At 45.4% G+C, this 26,084-nt stretch overlaps 1 long non-coding RNA gene across 2 annotated transcripts in view; it reads left to right on the top strand.

Annotated features, from left to right (window-relative positions):
* LOC137157688 (uncharacterized) overlaps window positions 1–26,084 on the top strand; it is a 96,924-nt gene that overhangs the window by 24,059 nt on the left and 46,781 nt on the right. Inside the window, exon 3 of one of the 2 annotated variants that reach the window (XR_010921184.1) lies at window positions 1,485–1,561. The exons of the other annotated variant lie outside the window; for it this stretch is intronic. This is a non-coding gene — a long non-coding RNA (uncharacterized lncRNA). Of the gene's footprint in view, window positions 1–1,484; window positions 1,562–26,084 lie in introns of those variants that run through there. 2 annotated transcript variants of the gene reach the window in all.

Here is a 26,084-nt window from a genome sequence, read left to right as displayed (position 1 = left end):
GTTACATTTTGAAATTCAGTTAGCAGGTTAAATCCATTTAATGTGTGACATTCATTTTACATAGTTCCAAGTTTTAATCAAAATGGCATGCGATATCAACTCTAATGCCTTACAGAAGTGCAAGTATATTACATCAACACTATTACCTTTATCAATCAAACATTTAATCTCATAAAAATATATATCTATATATCTGACTGATGGGCCTGTTTGCCAGTGTTCCAAGACTTGTTGAAAATCAACATGAATGGAGCAGCAAGCTCCTCAGCCCGCTCTTTTAACCTTCTTGGATGAAAGTTACCTGGACCTGCAGATTTTAAAATGCCCACCGTCAGCAGCTGCTGTTTTCATCTTCTTGAGATTCTAGTGGAATGGAAAAAGTGTTGCAACCCTTATCTCCCCCTCCACCCTTCATCATTCTCCTCGTTTTCTGTGTGCCCTCACCGCCCCCAGATCTTCCTCTCCAACTCCGTGCATGAGATGCAATTGTAGGCCTTGCTGGAGCCGTAGGCATAACTAGCAATGTGAACCAGAGTAGGCCTGGCCTTGGCAGACAGTAGGTATTAGCTAACACCAGGTAAGCACATTGCTGACTGGAAAGGATGGTACAAAAACACACAGATCTCTCCAGTGACTGAGTAAACAAATTCCTAAGAGACCAACCCCTGATCAGATAAGGAGGGATGACAGGACAGTGGATGAGGCTGTTCTGTTCGAACTAGCGGGCGCAAGGACTTGGGGGGGTAACTAACAGCATCTGGAGCGCAATACGTAACTTGTCTATATCAGTGTCTAAAAGGAAAAGTCACAGGAGGGGAACCTTGGTGCTAGCCTAGGGGACAGGATCCGGGTGTGCTGAGTGAACAGGTACCATTGTCGCAGGCATGTGTGCCTATGGCGTGGTAGGACGGTGCTTTCTCGACAACAAACCTGGCCGGGCGCCTGTGCCACTGAACTGAGCCTCTGGTCTGTCTTGACAATAGGATGGACGGCTGCTGAGTGAACAGGTGCACTTTTGCTAGCCCAGCTGCCATCAGCGCTCGAAGAACGGCAGCACTGGGTGCAGTAACAGCATGCGCCAGACTCCACAGCACTAACCAGGGTGATGAGCCAAGGGAAATGAGTGAAACATGGACAGGTAATGCCAGACCTCTGAAACGCCTTCTCATTCTTTCCAGACTTCCAAGAAACCTTCTCCCCAGGATGAGATGGGGCCTGTCAAATTTCAGAAGGCTAGGTTTCTTTTTGTGCAAGTTAAATGAGGGGGGAGGGTTGAAAATCCGTCCGAAGCTAGACTTAACATGCACTCTGGAGCAGCTACTGCTGCTCCATAATAATCAAATCAATCCGCTGCAGCTATGGTTACTAAAATCCTATTATGAGGATGGACAGAGTGTCTCTTTCCAATAAAACATAACTCAATGAAATAAAACAAAAAGGTCATTGTATTATGATTTGCCTTAAAAATAAATCTGCTTTAACAGAATGTCGCATCTCATCTGAGATTATCCTAGGACATCCTGCTACAACACTTTCTAGCGCTGCAGACCTACCGCACACAAGTTGGACTGACTGCAAGAGTTGGGAGAATAACTGATTTTTTTGGTTTGCTGCCCGTTCCAAAAAAAATGGCTCAATCTGGAAAGTTGTCTTTGGGACGTTTGTACACGGCTTGATTGACAATGTGGATGGAGAAGAGGTAGTGTTGCTGGTGCCCTCCTTATAGCATTTAGCCCAGTGGCCAGGGCTTTCACCTGGGAAGGAGGGAGACCCAGATTCAGTTCCCACCTGTGCTGGATGTGCGGAAAGGATTTGAACTTGGGTCTATGTAGGATGGTTGGCTGTCCCTCACTGTTCGTTTCGAAGGGAGGCCACCCCCACTCCCTACCCTGCTCCAGCAGGGGTTGGCCCAGCCCAGGGCAGGGGAATGGTCTCCGGGCTCGGGTCTGGCTGCCCGAAGGCGATAGCCCATGTTCCAATGGGCAGCAAATAGTCCAGAGGCCCCAGGCGGGGCCGCGCGCAGTCCAGAGGCCACCGGGGTGGTCTCAGCCCAGGTCCCTAGCCAGAGGTCCCTAGCCATGGCAGGGGGTATGCCATAGAGTCAGCGGGGTTCCAACCGCAACACACTGACTCACTGTCCGGTTCCCCAATCCCCAGACTGAGTGGCCCCTCCCCTGGGCTACTTCCTTCCCCCTTTCCCTTGGGTACCTGGTGTGACACCACCCAGTCTACCTTGTTGGGGTAGGCACCCAAGGGCAGGTTAAAGAACCCCTCGATATCGTCGGGGGGGCAGTAGGTCGGGCAGCTCATTGGGGAGGTCGGCGGGGGCAATTCCTCCAGGTCCGGCCTTGTCAGGGCCCGTGTCTCATCGTCGTCCTCTGGAGCCTCCAAAGTCAACTCCTCCAAGTCTTTCCCTGGTATGGCCACCTCCTCCTCGTCTGCATCCGGCAGATCCTCCAGGTCTTGGCCCCTCTGGATCACCGGGTCCAGCGGGGTGGTCGGATCCAGGGGTACCTCTGGGCCTCAGGCCCCATGCTGTTCGTTCACCGGCCTCTGGACCCTGGTCCGCTTACCTGGGGACCAGGTCCCAGTCTGCTCACCCGGGGACCAGGCCGCAGGCAGCTCTGGAGGACAGGGAGGTACATCCTTTCCCTCCAGGAGCTGGCCGCCAACTGAGCTCCTGGGCCTCTTTTATATACTTCCTGTCCCTCCCCCTCGCTTCCGGGTGGGTGGACAGGCAGTCTTCGGCTCCGCCCACACAGGCCCGGCCTGTTTCTGCCTGTCAGTTTCTGAGGGAGGCCACACCCACTCACTACAGTCTACTACACTTCAAGAGAATGCCCCATCCACTGAGCTATCTGATGGGGGCTGGGGCTGGGGACTATCTTGGTCTCTCCGTGTGAAGCTGTTCTACTGTGTATAAATAATTAAATAGTCATTTGGAGCAAGGACTCCCACATACTGGTGAGTGCAATAACCACTAGCCTATAGAATCATTCTCATTCTCTCTCTAGCCCACTGGTTAATCATTGTCATTTACAATGAACGTTTATAGTCACTCATAGTGACCATGAATGAGTCATTGGCCAGAGAGAGAGTCTCTGTAGCCTGGGGGTTGGGATATTCATCAAACAAACTATTTGCCTGAAAAAGTTGCCCAACATTAGCTATAAAAATAACTTAGGGATACAAGAGAAGGTCTGTCTACATAAGAACAGCTATACTGGGTCAGACAAATGGTCCATCTAACATTGGCCAATCCCAGGTGCTTCAGAGGGAATGAACAGAACAGGTGATCTTCAAGTGATCCATCTCATCACCCATTCTCAGCTTCTGGCTAATTGCCATTGATGAACCTATCCTTCATGAACTTATCTAGTTCTTTTTTGAATCATGTTATAGTTTTGGTCTTCGTAACATCCGCTGGCAAAGAGTTCACAGATTGACCGTGCACTGTGTGGAGAAATACTTCCTTCTGTTTGTATTAAACCTGCTGCCTATTAATTTCATTTGGTGACCCCTAGTTCTTGTGTTATGAGAAGGAGTAAATAACACTTCTTTATTTATTCCTTCTCCACATCAGTAATGATTTTATAGATCTCTAGCACATCCCCCTTAGTCATCTCTTTTCCAAGCTGAAAAGTCCCAGTTTTATTAATCTCTCCTCATATGGAATCAGTTCCAAATCTGTAACAATTTTGTTGCCCTTTTCTGTACCTTTTCTGATTCCAATATATCTTTTTTGAGATGGGGTGACCAGATCTGCATGCAGTATTCAAGAAGTGGATGTACCATGGATTTATATAGAGGCAATATGATATTTTCCATCTTATTATCTATCCCTTTCCTTTCCCCATGTTCTGTTAGCTTTTTTGACTGCTGCTGCACACAGAGTGGATGTTTTCAGAGAACTACGCACAATGACTCCAAATCTCTTCCTTGAGTGGTAACAGCTAATTTAGACCCCATCATTTCACATTTATAGTTGGGATTATGTTTTCCAATGTGCATTACTTTGCATTTATCAACATTGAATTTCATCTGCCATTTTGTTGCCCAGTCACCCTATTTTGTGAGATCCCTTTGTAACTCTTCACCATTGGCTTTGGACTTAACTATCTTGCGTAGTTTTGTATCATCTGCAAATTTTGCCACCTCATTGTTTACCCCTTTTTTCCAGATCATTTATGAATGTATTGAACAGTACTTGTCCCAGTACAGGCAGCTGGAGGACAGCACTATTTACCTCTCTCCATTCTGAAAACTGACCATTTATTCCTATCTTTTAACCAGTTACTGATCTAGGAGAGGACCTTCCCTCTTTTGTGATGACTGCTTACTTTGCTTAAGAGCCTTTGGTGAGGGACCTTGTCAAAGGCTTTCTGAAAATCTAAGTACCACTGGATCCCCCTTGCCCACATATTTGTTGACCCCCTCAAAGAATTCTAATAGATTGGTGAGGCATGATTTCCCTTTACAAAAACCACGTTGACTCTTTCTCAACAAATTGTGTTCATATATGTCTGTTAATTCTTTTCTTTACCATAGTTTCAATCAATTTTCTTGGTACTTTAGTCAGTGGCTATCCTCCAGTCATCTAGTACAGAAGTTGATTTAAATAATAGGTTACATACCACTGCTTTGAACCTGCTCCTATTAAAAGACAATGCTTCTGTTGCCTTCACTTCAATTGGATCAGATGTGAGCCCCCATCTTTTCCTGGGATCTAGTGATATCCAAATAATACTATGTCATTTAAATATATGATAGTCTTTGAATGGAAAGTAGTACAAAACTAAATTACTGCTATTCCCTCCAGCAGCCTATAAGAATACAGAGACCAGAACTTTAACCAAGTTTGTAAACCTACCAAACTAGTGATAACCTGCTGAAATGGCATGATTATAACTTTGTTTCCATGCTTAGGCAACTTGTGTTCAATATGTTTTTGAAGAGTGGCCAGTGTCTAGTATCCATCAGTTGACCACAATGCAAATTCATTGCTTAAGACTGAACTTCTACATATTTGGAGTTTGCTAAACTGATGAGTAAAGCATTACTTCATTATTCTTGTTTGTATTTTGCTAGTACCCAAGCCCCTGACTAGGTTCTGGGACACATAGCACAAGGAACTGCTCTGTCATAGAGGATGACCAGTTCCCTTCCCTGAAGAACATATAGTCCTTAGAATAAATGTTTATATTTTATGTCATTCTGAGAAATAAGAACGGCTATGCTGGGTCAGATCAATGGTCCATCTAGCCCAGTATCCTGACTTCCACAGTGACTGGTGCCAGGTGCTTCAGGGGGAATGAACAGAACAGGACAGCTATTGATGATCCATCCCCTGTTGTTGACTCCCAGTTTCTTGAAGTCAGAGACTTAGAGACACCCAAAGCATGAGATTCAATCCCTGACCATTATGGCTAATAGCCATTGATGGACCTTTCCATGAACTGATCTAATTCTTTTTTGAACCCAGTTATGGTTTTAGCCTTCACAACATCCCCTGGCAATGAGTTCCACAGATTGACTGTACGTTGTGTGAACTAGTACTTCTTATGTTTGTTTTAAACTTGCAGCCTATTAATTTCCTGGGCAGTTTGTGTATTATGTGATGGGGTAAATAACGGTCCCTTATTCAGTTTCTCCATACCATTAATTTTATCATATCCCCACTAGTCATCTTTTTTCTAAAATGATAGTTCCAAGCCTGTTTAATCTCTCCTCATATGGAAGCTGTTTCATACCCATAATCATTTTTGCTGCCCTTTTCTGTACCTTTTCCAGTTCTAATTAATATTTTTTGGGATGGGGGACTTTTGTGCTCTCTGGACTCCAAGGGGCAAAGATTCCTAAACATAAGCAAGAGATCCCCAGGACTAATCTGGGTTAGCCCTATAGGACATATAGAGCTGGTATGTTTCAGCAGCTCTATCACCTTCTGAAACCTAAGACTACGACTCATTCATGAGTGTGTGGTTTAACATCGTAAATAGCTCTCACTTCTTTTTCTTAGTTAATAAATCCATAGTTAATTTACTGTAGGATTGGCTACCAGAGTTGTCTTTGGTGTTAGATCCAACATGCAGCTTGACCTGGGGTGAGTGACTAGTCAGTGACTAGTCAGGAAGGGACCTGAATATTTTGTGCTCTTTGGTGTAAAGAGAACATCTGTCAAACCGTCAGGCTTGCCTGGGTGGCAAGATAGATTGGACTACCCAAGGGAACTGTCTGTGAGTCCTTGGTAAGACTGTTACAGTGCCTGAGGAGTTTATCCCTGTTGCTTGGTTGGTGGAATCTAAGTATAGAACTCACCATCAGTTTGGGGTTTGTGCCCCGCTTCTTAACAGTCTAACCTGAGGTTGGTATTCTCACTCGTGAGCCACTCCAGACCGAATCTTCGCCCCTCAGAGCCTAAACAGCATAAGGAGACCCTAATTCCTTCTGGTCAGGGGCTTTTATCCCCCTTTCCTTAGAGTCCAACCTGATGGGATGAGCGCTTCAGCATGTCCCCCACTTCATGGGTGGATGGGGAGCAATCAACAAAGTCCTTTTTCATTGATGGCTTACAATGGCTCATTTTGATTCAATGGACCTTCCAGTTGGGCCGGAGATATGGGCACAAACCAGTATTTCACACTTGGGGATGTTTCTTTCCTGGCTGGGTTTACAGTTGTAGAGCAAACATTTTTACAGTTACAGAACAAGCAGTTTTCCCTTATGGAGTGAGTTCCAGATAGTCTAAGTGAGATTAACGCATGCAGCCGTTTCCAAGCATTTCATAAAGTCTAATCACTATGCCGATTGTTACGAGTCTAAGACCTCTTTGAACAATACTACCCCACTGGTGAGTCAGACAGGTTTCCGGCTTGGCATTTGAAAGTGGTCAATTGAGACGCAGGGACATTGGCAGATGTCAGTGTCACAAATCGTCCCAACATCCTCTGCAGTGAAGACCGATGAAGGAATTCATTTAGCTTCTCTGCAACCTCCTTGGCTTCCCTGAGTTGCTTTGTTAGCACCTCACTTGCCCAGTGGCCCCACAGATTGTTTGGCAGACTTCCTGCTTCTGATGTATTTTAAAAAATTGCTTTAGTTTTTGTGTCTTTTGCTAGTTGTTCTTCAATGTTTTTTGTCCTGATTAATTAAACGTTTACACTTGACTTGCTACAGTTTATGTTCCTTTCTATTTTCTTCAGTAGGATTAGACATCCAGTTTTTAAAGGATGCCTCTCTGTCTCTATCTCTTTCACTCTGTTTAGCTAGTGGCAGTTTTTTTTGGTCCTCTTATAGTTTTATTTTTATTTGGGATATACATCTATAGTTTGAGCCTCTGTTATTGTATTTTTACATACTTTCCATGCAGCCCGAAGGCATTTCATTCTTATGACTGTTCCTTTGAATTTCTGTTTAACTAGCCTCATCATCTTCGTGTAGTTCCCCTTTCTGAAGATGAATGTGTCTGTGTTAAATTTCATTATATTATGGTTGCTATAACTGAGTAGTCCAGCGACATTAACTTCTTGGACCAGATCCTGTGCACAACTTGGGACTAAATTAACAACTTCCTTTCCACTTGTGGGTTCCAGGACTAGCTGTTCCAAGAAACTGACATTAATGGTGTCTAGACACTTTATTTCTGTATCCCATCCTGTAGTGTCATGTACCCAGTCATTATGGGGTTAGTTGGCATACCCCATTATTATTGGTTTTTCTGTTTTTGTAGCTTCCCTGAAAATTTCACAGTCACCATCACCATCCTGTTCAGGTGGTCAGTAGTATATTCCTACTGCTATGCTCTGATAAATCAAGCATGGAATTTCTATACATAGAAATGTTGTGGTGCTTGTTTATTCATTTAAGAGTTTTACTGTATTTGACTCTATGCTTTCTTTTACACACATATTGCCACTCCCCCTCAGCACAGCCTACTCTGGTTTTACTATGTCCCACGGACTATCAAGAAGTATAGGTTGGATGAATGAACTATAAAATGGATATAGAACTGGCTCAACGAGTAGTGATCAATGGCTCCATGTCTAGCTGGCAGCCGGTCACAAGCAGAGTGCCCCAGGGGTCGGTCCTGGGGCCGGTTTTGTTCAACATCTTCATTAATGATCTGGAGGATGGGGTAGATTGCACCCTCAACAAGTTTGCAGATGACACTAAGCTGGGGGGAGTGGTAGATACCCTGGAAGGTAGGAATAGGACACAGAGTGACCTAGACAAATTGGAGAATTGAGCCAAAAGAAATCTGATGAGGTTCGACAAGGACGAGTGCAGAGTCCTGCACCTAGGACGGAAGAATCCCATGCACAGCTACAGACTGGGGACCGACAAGCTGGGCAGCAGCTCTGCAGAAAAGGACCTGGGGGTTACAGTGGATAAAAAGCTGGATATGAGTCAGCAGTGTGCCCTGGTTGCCAAGAAGGCTAACGGCATATTGGGCTGCATTAGTAGGAGCATTGCCAGCAGGTCACGGGAAGTGATTATTCCCCTCTATTCAGCATTGGTGAGGCCGCATTTGGAGTATTGTGTCCAGTTTTGGGCCCCCCACTACAAAAGGATGTGGACAAGTTGGAGAGAGTCCAGCGGTGGGCAACAAAATTGATGAGGGGGCTGGAGCACAAGACGTATGAGGAGAGGCTGAAGGAACTAGGCTTGTTTGGTCTGCAGAAGAGAAGAATGAGGGGGGATTTGATAGCGGCCTTTAACTACCTGAAAGGGGGTTCCAGGGAGGATGGGGCTAGGCTGTTCTCGGTGGTGGCAGATGACAGAACAAGGAGCAACAGTCTCAAATTGCAGTGGGGGAGATCTAGGTTGGACATTAGGAAAAAGTTTTTCACTAGGAGGGTGGTGAAGCACTGGAATGGGTTACCTAGGGAGGTGGTGGAATCTCCATCTTTAGAAGTTTTTAAGACCTGGCTTGACAAAGCCCTGGCTGGGATGATTTAGCTGAGGTTAGTCCTGCTTTGAGCAGGGGGTTGGACTAGATACCTCCTGAGGTCCCTTCCAACTATATGATTCTATTATCATAGTTTCACCAAGTTTCTGTGATGCCTATTACATCAATATCCTCAGTTAATATGAGGCATCAAGTTCAACCATCTTAGTATATTTAGACTTCAAGCATTTGTATACAGGCACTTATACAATTTGTGAATATGTTGTTGTCTGCCTTTATGTGATGCAATTCACTTGGACTCTTTTATGTTTGACTGCTTCTCTTCAGTTCCTACCTGTATTTTATCAACTGCTGTGCTCTTCTCTTTACTAGGATATAGAGTATCACCTTTAATAAATCCTCCCATAAGGGATGTCTCTGTCTGAACCATGTGCTCCTCCATACCTATTGGCTTTCCTCCAGATCTTATTTTAAAAAATCCTCTACAACCTTTATAATTTTACATGCCAGCAAACTGGTTCCATTTTGGTTTAGTTGGATTCCATCCTTCCTGTATAGGGCCCTTCTGTCCCAAAAGGTTCCCCATTTCCTAATAAAACTAAATCCCTCCTCTTCACACCAATTAAAGATGTCTGAGAGAAGCAACCGAATGAATAGGATGTTTTTTCTCTAGTGCTTTGCATTGCAGGCATTCCTCGAGTAAACTGACTGGATTTTGCAAATCGTTTAGGGAGGAAACAATCCAGTTTACGGCTCACTCTGGCACTTCTTGTGAATGGGAGTGTTGACTGTGCAGGGACTGCAGGATCAGTCCCTTAATTTGGAGGCACAGGCTAGCACCACATTTAGTATTGCTGCAGCCAAGGAATGCCTTCTGGATGTTACATCTTCCCGTCTCTATGCTTTATTAAACTAGTTCTAGTTACAGCAGCTGTTATTAAAACATTGTCCCCTTCACCATATAAGGCTGTTATTCCGTTTCCAGAAAAAAAAGTCTGGGCTAGAAAAAACCAAGTTAGATTCTCTGAGGGGAAAAAAAGAGTATTGAGTTGTTCTCACAGAGTCCAATTTTATAAATTATTTTATTGCCTTTCTATTTATATTGTCATTCGTGCCCCTGCAAAGTGAGTGTCAGAGACCGAACCAGAACGTAAGTGACTGTGAACATGCAGGTTAGTGATGACCTGGGCCTAGAATGCTGGAGAAAAAGAAATTGCTGCTCAAATCTGAGCTTCCCCGTGGTTCCGGGAAGCAATTGGAATTGTATTTGAACTGTGAAGGTATTCTCTAATGGTGGGCCAAGTTGAGAGATTCACAAAGCTTCGTTCATTAGGGGTTGGCAGGTTTCCAGTCGTTCCTGGCAGTTCTATGGGCTTCGTAGCATTTTTGGCTGTGATCCACAGCATGTATCTTCCAAGTCAGAATCATTAGCTTACCAGCGTCAGGAAATGTGAAGGTAAATCTTTAAGAAGGAAAGATTCTATGCCTAGAGCTGGCTAAAATGTTTTTTGTGGTAATGATGTTTTGACCAAAAATGCCCTTCTTGCAAAACAGTCTTACCAAAAAATTTTTATTAAAATTGCACTGGCAACTTCCTGGCTGCCTGTCCCCAAGGCCTGTGTTAATTTCACTTTCTGCCCTCCTGTGAAATTGACAAGCACTTCTTTAGGAGTCTATTGAGGCTTGGTTGATTTCCCCACATCCCCAAACTTGGGGGATGAAGAGGCAGCAAGCTCAAGCACCCCACTTCCCCCCAGCCTGGGGGCATTGAGAGGAAAAGAACCAGAGCACCCACGCTCTCTGCTATCTGGTTCCCAGAGCTGCAATGGGAGGATGAGCGGCCGGGCTCTCTGCTTCTCCAGCAGTGGGGCTAGAAGGCTCTTGTCAGCATCACATGTGAAATTGAAAAGAGCCTTCCTCCCAGAAGCCCTTCAGTTCTCCCAAAATTAATTTTTTTCTTGAAATTCCTTTTTGTAAAAAACTTAGAGCTGGAAGGTCATCTCTGTCTATGTCCCCTGCAGCAGTTAGGGCCTCTTGCCCATGGTAGGGACAGACCAACTTTGCTTTTTCAGCTCACAGCTTTTTCCTTTCTTATTCTTCCTCGACTTATTCTTATCTCTGGCAGGAAACACTGCTCAGCTGGTTCGTAGCTGTCTTCTTTTCTTTCCTGGATGTTTATATTGTATTTCAGGTCACTTATCTTAAATCAATACCTCATGTTAGACTCTGGAGAAATAATTTTCTTATCTTTTGTGTCTCAGGAAAAACAGCTTACTGTAAGCCAAGGTTTCTCAGCCTGTGGATCAGGACCCAAAATCAGGTCACCGGACTGTTTCAAAGGATTGTGTGGCAACTCCTGTCCCCTGGGGCTGGCTGGGCTCCCCTCTCTGCTCCAGGCTCTGCAACCCCTGGGGTCCCAGCACCACTCATGTTTGGCCCAGCCATCATGACGATGGCATTCTGGGTAGGCCAAATGTGAGTGAGTGGCTCTGCCACCCCATGAGTCAGGTCACAGCTTCACCCACACCAATTTGGACCAGTCAGGGGGCGGAGCCGTACCGGAATGGTGCTGTCACCCAGGAGGCGGCAATGCCTGGGAGTGGAGAGCTAAGTCCAGCCAGCCCCACAGCATGGGAGCTGCAGGATCCACCACCGTGGGGTGAGTACCGGCCAGGACCCAACCTTCCTGGGTGGGCAGAACCTAACTGAATCCACCCCAGAGCCTACACCCCCAGACAATTTACTGGCTTGCAGCAAGCCATAAACATTTACAAATGGGTCCTGAGCCCAAAAAGGTTGAGAACCACTGCCATCAACCTTCTGCCTCCATTTACCCATGTGTGGAATGGTTGTTAAGATGTTGCCTGCCATGCAGGAGAGTAGTGAAGCTGCCCTGAGAGCCGTAGGTGCAAGGCACTACTTTAACAAAGGTACCATCATTGCTACTCTTCCAAGTTGTTTTGTTGCCCTGCCATTGCGGGAGAGATGAGACCTGGTGGTGAGCTGCAATAGAAAATGCCCTCTTCATGACAGACTGCCGCAGCCATGAATCGGTCCTATCCTTCCCCACCTCTGAGCACGAAGGAGTCTCAGATAGGTCACCTGACATGTGAGTCAAGTCAACTCTTCATCAGTCTCTTTAATCCAAGACCTTTGCTTCCATTAGCTTTGTGATGGTCCAGGCAAAACTTAGCAGTCTTAAAATGTGCTAGAGAAATTAGATTCGTCAAGGAATACAGTCAATAACACACATTTCTTTTATATATAATCTCAGGAGAGAGCAATTAAACAGAAAAGAATACAGCAGCACCACTAAACTGGTAAGTTAATGCCAAGTGAGGTTGATATTGCTGAAAGCATGAATGAAATTTGCTTTTTTATTCTTCAGAAAAAATGAAAGGTCATAGTGTATTCTGGAGGCACGGGTACATTGCTCTAGAAAATGAAAGATTTTATGTTCATAATGGAGCATAATGGATGGTCTGATGGGACAGCCTAATTTGGCGATTAACTGATCTTTGGATATTAGTGGTAAATATGCCAATGGCCTGTGATGGACGTTTGATGATGTGCGTTCTGAGTAAGAACGGAGAATTCTTTCCACGTGTCTGGCTGGTGAGTCTTGCCCATGCGCTCAGAGTTTAGCTGATCACCATATTTGGGGTCAGGAAGAAATTTCCCCCCAGGGCAGATTGGCAGAGAGCCTGGCGGGGCTTCACCTTCTTCTGCAGCATGGGGCACAGGTCACTTGCTGGTGAATTCTCTGTACCTTAAAGTCTTTAAACCATGATTTGAGGAATTCAGTAACTCAGTTATAGGTTAGGGGTGTATTACAGGAGTGGGTGGGTGAGGTTCTGTGGTCTGCATTGTGCAGGAGGTTAAACTAGATGATCATAATGGTCCCTTCTGACCTTAAAGTCTATGAACCTAAAAGGTAAGAAAATTAGAAGACATTTGAAAATTCATATAACACTTAATTCCTCTTTAATCAGAGATTCTGAATAGTGGCTCGTAGTAAAGAATTACTGATTTTTATTTTTCTTGAAAGCTCACAAAGCACTGGAGAAAAGCATTGGAATACAGCTCATTTAGCCACATGCATTCAACAAGAGATCAAGAAAACATTGCCAGAATTATTGATCTGGGAACATAGCTTGAAGTTATTAACAGACTAAATCTGAATGGGGTAGGGAGATCTACTAATGAATAATGCCTTTAAACTGGTCTTCACCATGCCAAGCAGACAGTGGGCAATTGCCTGTGAGATAAAAACCAAAGGGACTGGCTTCTTAAAGATTAAGCGTCTTTCCCGTAATATGGTAATATTTACAGTGCTCACATAAGTTTTAAATCTAAAAAATCCTTCTGCAAGTGCCAAAATGGGTAAGTAACTATGTTGTGGCTGAGAAAATGGAGATCAATTTTATACTCACTATTTAAATAAGCATTATACTGTAAAGGTGGTGTGATGGGGTGTACAAAACCCAACATGGGGCCACAAGGGTCTAAGAAGTTCCAGAGGGGTAGCTGTGTTAGTCTGTATAGAGCAAACACAACGAGAGTTCTGTAGCACTTTAAAGCCTAACACATTTAATTTCTGCAGGCAAAGGCTTTCCTGGGCTGTAACCCACTTCGTCCAGCCAGCCGCATAAGGCCACTCCTGCAGCAAATGCTCCACCTGGTGGAGGAATTAAAAGACGGGGAGACAGCTCATTTGCGGGTAGACCAGGGAAGGGAGCAGACCTGCAAATCCCTTCTCCAGCAGCGCAGAGCTGAGGGAAGGCTGAAATCTCTAAGATAACTGCCCCAAAGGGCCCACCCTGAGGGAAGGAAGGACCCGCCCCAGAAAGAGTCAGAGAGGGAAGACTTCTCCTCTCCCCCACAAATGGACCCCAGACATGGGTAATCCCTTTTATTTTCTTGGTTTGAACTCCCCCGGCAGCAGAAAGTCTTGGACTGAGCTGGCCCGGGGGGCAGGGAGGGGGGGAGGAAGTGGCCCAGGGTGGGGGGCAGCCTTAGGCACCTCAGCTGGCCAGGCTGTAGGGCCAGGATTTCACCCTGTCTGTACCAACTGGGAGCCCCCTTCTTAGAAGGGTTTGACGGACAGGGTGCTGGTAACTTTATGCCAGTTTCTGAGAAAGGAAATGAAGAAGCTGGTTGGCCGTATCAAGACCCAAAGTCAGTGATCTCTTCGTAGGAGCACCGTCGAGCTGTTTGCTGAGGGGGAAGGAACAGCCATGTTAATAAGTGATGATACTGCAGTAGCACTTCAGGGCCCCGTAGTGCTAGTTACTCTGCAAACATGTACCATGCCCCAAGGAGCTTACAATCAACATGTCAGGTGAGAGACGACAGGGGAGCATGCCAAACAGACGGGGGGAATGCGAGCAAAGAGTGAGGCAGTTATGACCATCCTGATGAGCAGTGGTCTCAGCACATCAGCTTGTTAACAGTTGCCCCATGAGTTCCGCCAATAGAGCTCTACTCAGAGCTGAATAAATTGTTGCCACGAACAATGACATGACGACACTATAACGCTTGACAATGGCTGACCAAAGATGGATGCAACAAGGTCACCGTCACCAGGTCAGCAGCCTCTCACGTGCCCCCTTGTGACTTTCAGGTCACACTACAGCCAGGCTGCTTCGGTTCCCCATTGGACTGTTCAGATAAAACTCCACCCGACTTATTGTGGTAAAAAATACCCTTCCTTGGGGACTAGGTTTATTAATATAAAATAACTCCAAACAAAACATACAATTCCAGAACAAAGTCCATCCAACAATCCTCCCAAAGCAAAGACTGGTCTTCCTCTTCCCAATCTGCTTGCCCTGGGGCCTTTTCTGCTTCAGCAAGCCACTCCCAGGCTGTGCTGAGCCGACGTCTCCCTCCTAACTCCCAGGACGCTGCTAGAACCTGCTCACTCCTCGCAATCTCTGATCCATGAGCATCCCTCCCCACCACTGTTGCAGCCTCCTTCTGATGTTTACAGGGAAATCACCTGATCTCTCCCTGGTGTGGCTCCTTGTGGCTCCTTAGCCATCAATTTTGGCTAGTCCTAGACTCCCCAGCCATAAATAGGTGACATTCATGGCTTTGGGAAGGGTCCCAGCTCCTACCTATCTCTTTAGTTTTGAAAGTAAAAAAATTGCTTGAGCCCCGGCACCTAATTCCTTGAGCACCTGGTGTGTATGGCACTAGAGAGGTAAGCTCAATTGCAGGAAGAGGAAAAATAGAATCGTAGGACTGGAAGGGACCTCGAGAGGTCATTTAGTTCAGTCCTCTGTACTATGGGAGGACTAAGTGTTCTCTAGCTCATCCTTGACAGGTGTTTGTCCAACCTGCTCTTAAAAATCTCTAATGATGGAGATTCCTCAACTTCCCTAGGCGATTTATTCCAGTGTTTAACTACCCTGACTGTTAGGAAGTTATGTCCTAATGTCCAACCTAAACCACCCTTGCTGCAATTTCAGCCCATTGCTTCTTGTCCTGTCCTCAGAGGTTAAGAAGAACAATTTTTCTCCCTCCTCCTTGTAACAACCTTTTAGGTACTTGAAAGCTGTTATCATGTCGCCTCTGAGTCTTCTCTTCTCCAGGTGAAACAAACCCAGTTCTTTCAATCTTTCTTCATAGTTCATGTTTTCTAGACCTTTAATAATTTTTGTTGCTCTTCTCTGGATTTTCTCCAATTTGCCCACATCTTTCCTGAAATGTGGTGTCCAGAATTGGATATAATACTCTGATGAAGATTGGCTAGCCACTCCTCCACACAGGATGATGTATTATCATGGCTATACCTCGGAATGGTTGATAAGGTCATTTCTTGTTTTGGGAAATGAAATAATGGAGATTGCATCCATCAGCCCTACCCCTTCCAACTGACTCCAGATTAGGCTATGGAGCTGCTGAGTTTATTATTGTGTTGGCTTCCCTGGATTGTTTACCTTCCTGCTCTTTAGGCCAGCATGGAGTCCGATCCGTGAGGTCTTAGAGCTTTTCTGGCATAGAAAGCCCTCAGTACATGTTAATGAATAGGTCTCTAAGGGCTTCTGCATTCCACACATGCCAGCTGGCCAAAGAGGGGATCGTTACAGTAACACGATAGACTGAAACTGGACCCAAGTGGCTCAGGGCGTTCATTATACAACATACTGCAAGTGGTGTGATGACAGAATGACCCCAGTGTCTATTTTACACATGGGCCAATGCCTCAAAGCTTCCTAGCAGGCCTCATTCCCTGGAAGAGCATGGATTGTCCATGGTCTCGGCCCACCATACTCCCATTCTGTGCGGATTCTCAGTCACTGGGGCCTAAGCTTCAGTTTCCACAACAGTGGCTGAGTGACTAAGCTCTAATGCAAGCTCCCAGGTCGGCCGATAGAACTGGGAGATAAACCAAGTGTTGTAAAACAAATGCACCCAAATGAGCTAGCCAGCAGTCTGAGCTTCTCATGCAAGACACACTTGTGCACCCCCCTTCTCCCCAGAGTTGTCATGGATATATTAGCTCACAGCCCAGCTCTGTAGATGCACAGAGAGCAGGAGGGCCAGCGGGAAAGAAAGCGAGATTATATATGCATAGCGCTGTGCAGCCCTGCATCTCAAAGTGCATTGGGAAGGTGGGCATGCGGTTATTTAGGATAGTTGCTAAATAAAGGCCATCAAAGACACCAAGCCCATGGGTGGAAGGAGAACATGGTCCCCTGGGGGGTCTTGTCACCTAGGAGGTCTCATCAAGTCTTCTGTCTTGGAGGACGTTGAGGTCTTTGGTCTATAATTCTGGACTGACTGTGGCCTGGTGTGTGGACCGATGTCTGCCCCACTCCACAGCTACCTGGCAGTTCTGTTGGTCTCTCTGTTCTTTGCTTGAGGGCACCAGCTGAAGGCTGACAGACCACAGGACTCTCCCTGCCCCCTGTGCAGTCGCTGCACCCAGTGTCCAAGTGGCTGTCCCCAGTGATCCAAATCGTGGACTTGGCTGTGTCTTCCACTCAGGCTGGGGTACGTTTCTTGCTAAAACGTGCCTCCCTGCTAAGGGAGCAGCGTAGCCTTTTCAAGCATGTTCTCATTAATGCCCAGGATCCCCAACAGCCTCATGGAGCTGTCTGTCTCCTTTGGTCCTGTTTGGAAGCTCTGACAGAATTAGCTGGTGCTCTCCCTTGGAGAAGAGCAGGAAGGCTAACTCCTTCACTTGTATCTTGTGTCGTTTTGGCTGCATTATACCCACTCACCCCAAATCTTCCTTGTTCTGCTGCTAACTTCTGCTGCTGGGTCCTTCAGGCCCTGCTACTTGCAAGACAGGAGCAGGAAATGGCTTGGTCTTCTTTGGTCAGCCTGTCAGCTATTAAATCCATCCTCCCCTCTGGCTGTTTCCTTCTACTCCCAAGTGGTGACAGCCAGCCTTTCTGCACTCACCCAGTGCCAAGGCTGTTCCCTCAGTGGAAACAGGTGGAAGAGGTAGGTCAGAACTGCGGGTGGTTTGTTGTACGATGTTACGTGGGATTCTTCTGCATGTGCTTGTTGAGGGCGCTCTTGAAAGCTTAGCTAAGCAGCTGTTGCTTACTGCGGCTGTTAAATACAGCTCAGGCTGACTCTGAAGTCACACAGCAGTGGGATCTGCACTGCACAGTCTGGAAGACAAAAACGCTGTGCTCTTTAATTAACTGTTGCAAATCACATAGAGAATTAGGAGGAACAACCATTTAGTTCGCTTTAAATTTATTTTCTGGTATTCCTGAGCCCGGCATTACCCCAGGTGGTCCAATGGCAGGACCATCACTTTGGCTGTAATAACGTCACATCTCTCAGTTAATGTCCATTTGACTGGAGAGACCTTAACAAACCTGGACTGAATGGTATCATTTCCTCTTCATCTGCTGCCAACTAGTCCACTCTCCGCTACCCAAGTCACCCATGGGAAGGCAGAAGAACTGGAGTCCACTACATGATTTACTTAATTACTTTTGGCACAGTCCTTTGTTTTGTAATTGCTAGTGGGAAATTGCTGGATGTGAATACACTCTTTAAGTAACAATTTATGAAAGTGACATTTAGATTAATAATACAATGGAACACTTTGATTTTGTTTTGGGAATTTAATGGTGCCATTAGCCTCCCTAAAATGCAGCATGCACATTTCAAATGCACGATTTAGCGAATGAGTTCTGTTTTCCATTTACAATGTACTGCTTAAAGCTTCCAATGAGAAATTAAAAACATATTACGAACAGCACAAATCATTCATCACCCAACACTTAAAGCTTGCAAAAACTACACAGCCATCCCCTTTTTATGTGGTTATTAAACTTCCAAGTGGTAGCCTGTTATCAGTGACCTTATCTCAACATTTTAAAAAATCTACTTAGTAAAAGGAAACAGAAAAGAGAGATCCCAAATGTCTCTCTTGCCCCTTGTTTTCACAAACTTGGGCTTAAATGAATACATGTGCATTTTCTACTTGTCTTGTGCTCCACTAGTAACACTGAGAAGACTGCTGGGCAGCTTGCAAAATGGACACGGTTCTTTTCACACTGAATTGTCAGACTGTCAGCATGAATTCCTAGTACGATTCCAGCATACCTCCAGCACTAGTGTTTTACATTGTGTGTGCGGTGTGAGTGTCAGTCTGTATTACTCATGCAGTTTGTTTATATACATAAATAAGTATGTAAATAAACTTTGCCCTGTCAATAATTATTCAGAAATATCGTTTCCAAGAATTGCGCTCACGGTATTAGGTGTCATTCATGCTGCCCTTCCCACGAAGTTAAAGAGCTTTTTTAAGGAAAAGCTGGGTCTTTTTGATCTATTTATTTTCTTTAGCAAAGCTGAGCACCCGCCAGTGACGTACAAAGTCTTCTTTATCCACTATGTCTTCTAGGACCAAGGGCTTTCATGTAGTCTTCTATTCCCATACAGTATTCAATATACACCTTGCCTGCATGAAAGTCTTTGCCATGGAGAGAAGATGACCGTTGAGCAGTCTGAGGAGTTGAACAGGAGCTGAGATGCCTGGGTGGGATTAAAGTTTGGCAAGATAGAGGGCTGAGGACGTAGAGTTGGACTCAAAAGTGCTCAGTGTTGGCTCAGCTGGACCCACTGAAGTTAATGGTATTGAGCCCAGTGGGTGTGAGGCCAACACAGCCTGCGCTTGAAAACTCCACCTTTGGCATGTAGCACAATTTAAGATTTTATTTTTGGCCTTTATGGTTGGGAAGAGAACCTGTCACATGGAAAACTAACATGAGGTGGTGGAGTATTGCCTTCCTTAGAAGAGGGACAGCTTGAACAGTAGCTCTAAAGGGGATGGGAACTCCCCGTTCATCTCAGTGGTGTGATAACTCTGAAGCTGATGCTGACAATTGAAATGTTTCAGTTTGCATCAGAACAGTTAGTAATGATTGGACGACTGAGACAGTGCACATCAAAATAAATGGGGTAGGATATGGGGCTAAAATAGGAAAAGAACAAATAAAGAATTACTTATACAAGTTAGATGTTGTCAAGTCAGCAGGGCCTGAGATCTTTGAGCCATTAGTGATTATCTCTGAGAACTCGTGGAGAATGCAAGAGTTACCAGAGGACAGGAAAAGAGCAAACATAGTGCCTACCTATAAAAACAGGAAAAAGGGCAGCCCCAGGTATTACAGACAAGTCAGCTTAATTTTGGTACCCAGAAAGATAATGGGGCAAATAATCAAACAATCAATTTGTAAGCATCTAGAAGAAAATAAAGTAATATCCTTCTTTGGCAGGGCAACAAGCCTTGTGGATGGGGGAAAGCAGATGATGTGATATATCTTGACATTAGTAAAGCTTTGATAGTGTCTCACATGACCTTCTCATAAATGAACCAGAGAAATATTTCCTAGAAAAAAACCTACTGTAAGGTCGGTGCACAATTAGTTGTAAAACTGACTCACAATCAAGCTGGAAAGGCATATTGAGTGGGGTCCTGCAGGGATCTGTCCTGGGTTCAGTTCTAGTCAATATCTTCATAAATGATTTGGATAATGTCATAGAGAATACACTAATGACGTTTGTGGATGATACCAACCTGGAAGGGGTTGCAAGCACTTCGGAGGACAGGAGAAGAATTCAAACTGACCTTGACAAACTGGAGAATTGGACTGAATTAAATAGGAAGACATTCAATGAGGACAAATGCAGGAAGAAACACCACAGAAAAAGAGGTGGGGGATTATAGTGGATGGCAAACTAAATATGGATCAACAATTTAATACTGTTGCAAAAAAAAAAAGTGAACCTCATTCTGGAATGTATTGGCAAAAGTGTTGTAAGCAAGACATGAGAAGTAATTCTTCCACTGTATTCAGCACTGATAAGGCCTCAAGAGCAATTTGTGTCCAGTTCTGGGCGCCACAATTTGGGAAAGATGTGAACAAATTGGAGAAAGTCCAGAGGAAAGCAACAAAAAATATTAAAGTCTAGAAAACATGACCTATGGAAAAAAAATGGACTTGTGTAGTCTGGAGAAGAGAAGACTGAAGAGGGGGAATATGATTTTAGTCTTCAAATATGTAAAAGGTTATTATAAAGAGGAGGGTGAAAGAAATTGTTCTTCTGAACACTGAGGAGGGGACAAGAAGTAATCAGCTTAAAATGCAGCCAGGAGATTTAGGTTAGACGTTAGGGAACAGATTATCTGGGGAGGTTGTGGAATCTCCGTCATTGGAGGTTTTTAAGGACAGGTTAGACCAACACCTGACAGGAATGAGCTAGATCAGTGATACTCAGACCTCAATGCTTCAGGAACTAAATTAGCCATCAGTATTACCCAAAAGACCCACATTAGCGTGACTTCATTGTTTCCGTTACTGTATTACTATATTAATACTCTCACAGCCAATAAGTTAATAATTTAGTGCCAGTTAATAACCAATTAAGTTATCAACATAGTGACAGCATCCGGATTGATTAATAACTTGGATTGGTTAATAATGAAATCACCCAGTGTTTTAAAATCCTGGGCTGCAAAGGGCGGTGGGAGACACATTAATGAGCCACTTGTGGCTCGTGAGCGTCAGTCTGAGCGTCGCAGTCTAGATAATGCTTAGTCCTGCCTCAGAACAGAGGATGGACAGGATGACCTCTCGAAGTCTCTTCCAGTCCTACATTTCTATGGTTCTGTCTCAACTCTTGTAATTGTTTCCCTGCTGTTGCTTGTGGCAGAACCATCCAGCTGACAGGCTTCTTCCTTGCTGGATGCAGTGGCAGCTCACACCTCTGTTTCACTGAAAAGTCACCCCAAGGTTTTCATCGGACCAGGAGATTTTTGGATAAGGACAGTGCTGTTAAACTGTGGTGCTGTCTGAATTTTTTAGACACTGGCAATTACTTCAGGTCTTCAGTTACTGAGATGGAAATGCCAGTGATAATAGAGGCTTCAGTTTTGAAACAATCCTGCAAATGCTGGTACGTGCCCGTGTGACATGTAGACAATGCCAGGTGTGTGCATGCAAGTGAAGGAGCCGCATGTGCCTCTGTGCACTTTGCCGGCTCGGTCTGCGGTTCACGTATCAAGCACGTTGCAGATGGAAGGTGGGGACACCCCTCTGAAACTGTAGGTCTTATTTTCTCAACATCCATTATTGCTTCATACATTGCTGCCAATCCATGTAGTATACTGCATTGTGCTCCATGCAGCTCTGGTCAGCAGAGAGACTCCTTCCTCCCACGGTGACACGGCAGCGTGTCTCTTTAAGGCCAGGAGGCCGAGAGCTAGTCAACACTCTTCAGTTACCCTCAGCCTGCAACACCTGTGCAGGGTGAGGCACCGAAAGGGAGGAAGAGGAAGCAGAGAGGGAGTTCCCTGGGGCTGGCAGACAGAATCCTGTGGAAGGGGGCAAGGCAGGCTAGACTGGCTGAGAAAAAGAGCTGGGTGGGGGGAAGGTCTCCAGGGTCTAGCCCTGAGGAGAGAGGGCAGCCAGACAGGAGAAAAAAATAGCTTGGGTGGAGCTGGCCTAAGGGGAGGAAAGCCCAGCAGCTGGGTCTGGGCGAGAAGAGGAGCAGACAGGCTGCTCCACTGTGGGATAAGGAGCTGGGCTCAAGCTAAGAAGTGACCTGAGGGCTGTGGCCTGCCAGTAGGAGGCTAGACCTGGCCTGGATGGTTGGAGCCCAGGAGCTGCTGGTTAGACAGTGTGATGGGCTGTTGCTGCTGCGATCCTGCCTGAGGGGAAGGCGGCTAAAGGCCGAGCCCCGTGGGGCTGAAAACTTTTGTTTTCATGTGGTTTTCAGACTGGGGCTAAAGGACTCTGTTGTCCTGAAAGGGACTGAATGCTCTAAAGTGGCATGGGCCAGAAGACCCAGTCACCTTTATGGTGGGAGGAGACAGAAGAGCATGGGGGGGGGGGGGAAACTGAGGCGGAAGTGCTGTGACACTGATCCTTGCCACAAAGAAGATGTTCAAGTTTAAGAATCCACTGATCTGAGAAGCCGGTTAATTCTCCTGATGAGTAGCAGCATTGCTGTTCCTGACCAAAAGAGACTTCCAAACGGAAAGGGAGAATTGGAACTTTTTGAAATTCCACCATTTTGCAGTGTGAGGAGAAATCCCAGCCCAGGGTAAGCAAGAGAACACAATGACAAACAGAGCTATAGCAAAAAGACTCCGCTTCAGTCAGCCTCGATCAGTGCAATTGTTGTGTCTGCCTCCTCTGTGCATGCTGCCAGGCAAGCAGCCGTCAACGCAGGACCACTTTTTCCTATGTAGAACTCTTCATGGCTGGTGGCCGCAGTTCCTCTTTTCTCTGCAATTTAAAATTCAGAGTGTTCTTTGGAAAAATATTCCAAATGAAACCAGATAACCAAACAGGTTGTGTCGGGGTGGATTGGGCTCTCTTGCATATTTATACAAACACAAACAAAGAAATTACATATGCATAAATTCTTAATGCTTATTGGTACGATTATTATTATTATTGCTATTAACGTTACACTTTCTACCTCTTCTAACTATAAACATATGCATAACATAAAAGATAAGGGCAGAAGATTTCAACTTATCTATCAACATTGTCTAGTCTATTTCTCAAGACTGAAGAGAAAGCAAAAATTACTTAAGGCTGACTCCTCATTTTTCCTGTTACTCTCTCTCTGACCTTGGCAGAGATAAGCACCATAAACAATCAGAAGTGGAGGGGGTGGGTGATTTCAACAGAAAGCAGAACACTAAAAACAACTAAAATGGAGTAACTGTGGTCAAGCAAACAATTATTTTCTTTCATAACCAAACAGGTTGTGTCGGGGTGGATTGGGGAGACGGAACCCTTTACTGCCTGCTCATTCACCTCGGAAGTGGAGGGGGTGGGTGATTTCAACAGAAAGCAGAACACTAAAAACAACTAAAATGGAGTACGCCGTGAGTGAGCAACGGGGGTTACTTTACAATTCTTTCATCCATAACAGTATGTAAATGTATACATTTCCAGCAACTCCCCATAGACCTGTATTTGGTTACACTGACACCTGTAAAATGAATATTAACAGCTACATAATGAATACAATTATACCCGCCCCTGTTTGTTGTTACAGGATTACCATACAGAGGTCAGGCACATCACCTTAAAAGCTATTAATTTTACGCTAACATTCTTTGAAGTAAAGGCATGCCGGGGGAGGGGGGAGATAATGCTTTCTTCCCACCAAGGCCTTGTGCAGGAATGGCGATAGCGATCTTGTTAGCCTCATCCCCAGCGCAGATGTCCAGGAAGGGAGGAGGAGAAGAGAGATAACAGACTCTAACCAGAATTCACACCAGTTAACAGAAACAAGGTTTGCCTGTGCCTTGATCCCGTTCCCTGTGGCTTAGGCCTGGGCATTTGTCCAGGTTTTAACTCTTTACTCTCCTGCAGTACTGGCTCCTAAAACTGTGATTGTGTTGCTTTTGTGTTTGTGATGTTGCCTCTTGCCAGTCACGTCTCCTGATTTGTGCAGCTTGTACCAACAAAGAGGGAGTCTGGGACAAACAGGAAAAATGTCTCATTTTCTCTTCATTCCTCTGAAATATACGAGCATGAGAATGGTATTCTTACTAATGGGCCACTGACAGTTCACTCTCCAGATAGAGTTCACTCCACTTGATATAACACGGGGCAAAGGTATCAGGCTCCAGCTTTATTCTCTGATCTTTTCAGCAGTCTCCTCAAATACCCAAGCAAAACCCCCTGAAATCATATAAAGGGACTGATTTAAGGCTCTGGGCCAAACTTTCCAAAGCCACTAGATGGACCAGGGGAAATCTTGTTGAGTGACAATCCAGGACATTCAAATCAGTGAATTACAGTGCCTGTGTGCCCATGACACAAGGTGCCAGCCTGAACTTTAACATCTTAGGTGCATCCCACGTCAGACTGAAAATGAAATCTGACATTTCATCCTCCATATCGATGCCACCAACCAACAGAGGAAAGTTGATCTCCTGCCAGCTGGATTAAAACTGGCTGATGGACAGTAAATAAAGGGACTTGATGAATGGCAAAGTTTGGAGATTTGATACAGTAAAAAACTTTGTCATTCCGGGTCCAGTTTTATTAAGTATTTTCACTGATTACAGAGAAGAGGGGACAAGCAGCATGAGAGTGAAATATGCAGGTGATGCTAATCGAGAAGGAGCTTCAAACATCAGTAAGGACAGTGAATGATGTAAAGGAATGGGAGAAATAAACAAAGTAAGATTCAGCAGTGGAAAAGGCTGACAATCGGGGAAATAATGTGAGCAACGTATAAATGAGGATGTGTAAACTTTTCAAGTGTGTTGCTGAAAGCAACTGGGTGTGAGTGGGTAGCCAGCAGATTAGTCTGAAGTTTCTAATGCAATATGGCAGGAAATAATGGCTCACGCAGTTTTGAGTTGGCAATGCACAGGTATCACAGCGTGCGGTAAGGCAGTAATCAGCTTTCTGTAAACTTCTGCTATATTTAGAATATGTGCTGTATTTTCTAACCCTCCGGATATTGGCAAACAGAAGAGAGTTCAGAGACCAGTGAGGCTATTAAAGGGGCAGGATTAATGGATTTACAAGTGAAGAGGTAAGAGATGAATATGTCTAGTGGATAGACTAAATGACAGGAAACATGGTACCAGTCTATAATATTCAGAGTGTGAACAGCAAGAGGGGAGATGAATTATTTTTTCAATAAATAATGACATAAGTGTAAGCAGTGTCTGACTGTCCTGCCGAGCTGGCTGGGGGAGGGGAACAGGTGTCAGGGCCAGACTGTATTTGCACAAGCATAGTCACCCTGAACAGCATCATGCGACTGCTTTGCCCAGATGACCCCTTTTGGCTGGTGTAGGGTTACAAATCACTCTAGTGTTCAATGTAAGGTAACAAAACGGTGTCCCCTTATTGTCTGAGCAAAGGGAAGCAGAGCACTGTGCTTAGCCTGTTCTGATTGAAGGGTCTCTCTCCTCTGAACCCAGCTGGCTAAACAAGGGGCTCAGATGTGAAGGCTGATGGGGGTGGTGGAAGACAGATATTCCTGCCTGGACGTGTGGGGTCTGCCTAAGAGACCCAGGCCTGGTTTAACCTCACCCTCCCACTGTTTGAAGATACAGCTAATTAAGATTCCTTTAGCAGTCTTTTCTTTTGTTAAGATGACATCATCTGGTGTGGGGCAGTGTCTTGCCTGCATCAGGACTGAGATTTCCCCACTGAGAGCTGGGTGGGATCTCCAGAGACGGAGCCGCAGAGGTCTAGTGGAGAAGGAGGTGGTGGCAGAAGGTGATGGTGTGCAGCGGAGCAGCTGGCAGGGCAGGTAGCGGGCGGCTGGCAGAGCTGCCTGTGGAGCAATAAGCGGCCGGCCGGGTGAGCGGAAGGTAGCGGAGAGACAGCGGAGACTGCACAGTTCCTTCTTTCCCCCTCCCGCCAGGCAGGGTGGGAGGTGAGCTCTGCACCTGCACCTCTAGACTCTGGGCTTGCCCTGATTAAGGACAATTCCTATGACTGGGGGCTGTGTAGGGAGGGGCACGTTAAAGGAACTTCTTGTTGCTGGACTTAAAAACCTGAGGCAAAAGGAAACTGCCCCACGTTCTCTGGGGTGGGTGTTTTGTTCACGGTTTTATGCGTGTGAATCCTGCTTGCGGCGTTTCCCCCAGTTAATGCTGGATTACTTTCCCCCTTTTTATTAAAAGTCTCTTTTCTACACTCTGTCT

The sequence above is a fragment of the Emydura macquarii genome, unplaced genomic scaffold, assembly GCF_026122565.2.
Source record: "Emydura macquarii macquarii isolate MOO-44397 ecotype Brisbane River unplaced genomic scaffold, CSIRO-AGI_Emac_v2 contig_1551, whole genome shotgun sequence".
Taxonomy (NCBI): Eukaryota; Metazoa; Chordata; order Testudines; family Chelidae; genus Emydura; species Emydura macquarii.
Note: the sequence above shows the minus strand (reverse complement) of the source record. Positions and strands in the feature narration are given on the sequence as shown.